Here is a 3,626-nt window from a genome sequence, read left to right on the forward strand (position 1 = left end):
TACAGAATGTGATACATGTCAAATGCTCATGATGGATTGATTAATATACTTTCATATTTTCTATTTCTGAGCGAGAAAACATACACAAATAAGCCAAAAATGCATCTGTGTATCTTAACCTGCGCCCTGTGCATCTGCTAGCCCTGTCTATCAGTGTACTGCTCATGCATTCAACAAATACACTTTGAGCACCTCCTGTTTACCAGAATTTGAAGCTTTTAGTACAAAAAGGAAAAATAAATTTCATAGAGAAGCAAAAAAAAAAAAAAAAAAAAAAAAAAAAAAGCTAATGTGATTGAGATAATAAAGATTTGTCCTGACTTAAATCATACGATCAGTATGAAGGGACTATTGGAAAAGTTAGAATGAGGGGACTAGGTCCACATGAACAGAAAGAGGTCTTGACGAGCTTTGAGGTCAGCTATGGCATCCCTTTTGGCATCATTATCAGAAATTTCTCATATAGAGATGCTAAATCCTTTTTTCTGTCTTCATTTGTAATAAACATACTTGTGTAATAACATGGACAATTGGAAAATAATCTGAAAGTGTGCCCAAGAAATATCCATAGTAATTCATAAACTATTGCCCCTCAACGACTGCAGTATCTTCACACTAGTGTATGTGTGTAAGATTCCTCCGAACCTATCACAATTCAGTAGTAAGCTGGCGATTTTAATTGCTGAGTTCTGGAAATGGTAGGGCATGGGTATAGTGCACATGAGAAAGTAACTGCCTAGTAGCAATTTCCCTACACCTTGACCCTGACTCAGAACCTAAAGGTGTCTAGATTAAATTTGCAAGGATTTTAGTTATATCTGTGCAGTGCATAATATGTTTGAATTCATAGTCCTGTCTTCCCTTAGGAAGTTGACCGTTCACAGCTCTCATGTTGAAGGCATCAAATTGGAAAAGGATTATAATAATAGCAATACTTTCTGACAGTTATATTTTCTCTAAGCTAAAAAATCAAATCATACATTTATTTTAATATTTAACTACTTAAAAAATATGTATCAGATATCTCAGAGAGCCAGTTCCAGTGACTCTCACACTATAATTCTCTCTCTACTGCAGCCTGAGTAAGGAGTTTCCATAGCCTGTAAGAAAGAAAACAGGTAAGTAGGTTTCATGTAGTGAAACACCTCACTAAACCCTAACACGGGGCCCAAAGTGAGGGGAAAATTTAGTCAGTTCATCAGTAGTCACAGTGTAACTATTGTTTTGTGCTAGACAACAATGCACTTCATGAACATGAGAACGAAGAGTCAGCCTAGTTTGAATTTGCTTTCAGTGCTCCTGTGGGAAGCAGATTTCTTCTCATAATCCACCCGTCTTTCCTGTGATACAGACTACACCAACCTAGGTAGCACTCTCTGTGGTAGAGTGCGTCTACAACACTGTATATGTCACATCGCTATGATGTTTTCGTATATCAATATTGTGACTACACCATGATTAGGATTATACTAAGGTGTGAAAACTTCTAGGATTTCACCCCAACTCTAATGTGAGCTCAGTGGCAAACTCATTAACATTCTTAACTGTCTCAGCTATCTAAAATATGATTGGCTCTTGATGCTGTCTATATAATGTAAGTTCTTTGTTCTTTCTGTCTCTTTCATTTGAATAGTTCTTTGAAAAATTCATTCAATGTATTTGATCATCTTCCTTCCCTTGGTCTCAAGTCATCTCGGTCGCACCTCCTTTTCTTATACACTAAACATTTTTTTTTTTCTTTTTGTCAAACCCCATTAAGTCCAATCTGTGGTTGATATCCTGGGGCTACACTGTCAAAGGAAACCAGTTCTCCCTTTCCTGGAAGATATCAGTTGCCAATAGCTCTTCAGACAGGGGCCAGACTTCATGCCCACAGCCTCTAAGTCAGAATTTCATCAGGCTTCTGATCACATGGGTCTCGTGCATCCTATCACAGCTGCCTCAGTTCCCATGAGCAACCGCCCTACTGTGCATGCCCAAGTCTTTTTTTTTTTTTTTTTTTTTGCCATTTGATTCCATTCATTGAAAACACTGACCATGGGCAATGGATTAATGCATAAGCAGAATGGCTCAGGAGTAGAGAAATTCCACAGTAACAATGAAATGACAACTGTTTCTCCTGTTAGGTGTGTGGCCACCCCATGGCAATGTTTATTCTGGGCCAGGTATAGGTCTAACTCTTCATGAACTTTGTGATATTTCTGCCATTTCATCAGCAGGCCTCCTTGGCAGCCACAGACATATGCAAACCTCCCACACTTACTCTTGTACCCACCTTACCCACACTCTGTTAAAATTCACATGTCCTTAAAACAGGCACAGCTGGAGGCTGCTTTGAGTTTGATCCTGGGGAAGCAAATCACCATCAACTCTAGTTTTCAGAAATTCTTTCTTTATTGTCAATATTGGCTGTTTTGCTGCTCAGTGAGTACGTTAGGATGAGTAGTGTAAAATTTTAGAACCGTATTTTTTTCTCCATGTCTTCCCATTCACAATACCGACCAGGTACAAGGGCCTAGGCTGGGGTGTACATGGGGCAGGCAGGGTAATTCCGCTTCCTCTTTCTATATAGAACTACAGTTTTAAGTAATCATTACACATTAATGAAAACCATTTATTACAAAGAAAACAATTCAGTAAACTTGATCGATTAAGACATTAATGGAGTAATGAGAACCACAGTTAGGCAGAGAAAAACTAAGTAATACTACTGAATCAAGAAAGGGGAATAAATAAACATTTTCCAGAAAAGCAGCAGCAGAAAAAAGGAAATTATATATATATATATATATATATATATATATATATATATATATATATACACATATATGTGTGTGTATGATATTATTTAACTTAGGAACATCAATGAATGTGTCAGTCATAGACAACACATGAGTAAGTGTATATGTAATAATACAATTTTATTTACTACACAAGCATAACCTTCAAGCAGGCAAAATTTTCTTAAGGCACCCGCAAAATTATAAACATTAACCCCAACCCAGATCTAGCCAATGGACAAGACATTCTCCACAGTTGAGTGTAGAGTGGGGACTGACTTTCACACTAACTCTGTTGCCCCCTATTTGACCATGTCCCCTGAATGAGGAGGCCAGGTGACACTTAGAGGATGCATAGCAGGCAAACAAGATGAGACTTTATACCCTATGATCATATAGAGGTGGAAGAGGTCCTCCTCAGTCACAGACATAGGGGAAGGGAATAGGGTAAAAGCGGGAAGGAGGGAGGAATGGGAGGATGCAAGGGATGGGATAACAATTGAGATGTAATATGAATAAATTAATTTTTAAAAATCAGCAAAAGAGAAAAATTAGACTTCGTGAAATTTAAAATATTTCTTTATTAAATGATATCATGAAAAAGTAAAAATGCTGCCCAAAATAAGGAAGAATATGTGAAATTCATGTCTTTAAAAGAGTATTTGTATCCAGATCACATATGAACACCAACAAGTCAATTAAAAAGACAATTTCAGCTCTCTTTTACAAACATAAACAGAACATTTCCTTCATACACAAAAGAGGCCTATAACTAGACAAAAGAATATAAAAAAGTGGTCAGTATCAGTAATTATTACCGAAGTTACAACCAGAACATGATGGAAT

At 37.0% G+C, this 3,626-nt stretch overlaps 1 non-coding gene across 1 annotated transcript; it reads right to left on the bottom strand.

Annotated features, from left to right (window-relative positions):
* Window positions 1-2,475: 2,475 nt before the first annotated feature.
* On the bottom strand, window positions 2,476-2,630 carry LOC127187261 (small nucleolar RNA SNORA51). Its single transcript, XR_007830422.1, has one exon. It is a non-coding gene; the product is annotated as a small nucleolar RNA SNORA51 (small nucleolar RNA).
* Between the last annotated feature and the right edge of the window lie 996 nt (window positions 2,631-3,626).

The sequence above is a fragment of the Acomys russatus genome, chromosome 3 (assembly GCF_903995435.1).
Source record: "Acomys russatus chromosome 3, mAcoRus1.1, whole genome shotgun sequence".
NCBI classification, from domain to species: domain Eukaryota; kingdom Metazoa; phylum Chordata; class Mammalia; order Rodentia; family Muridae; genus Acomys; species Acomys russatus.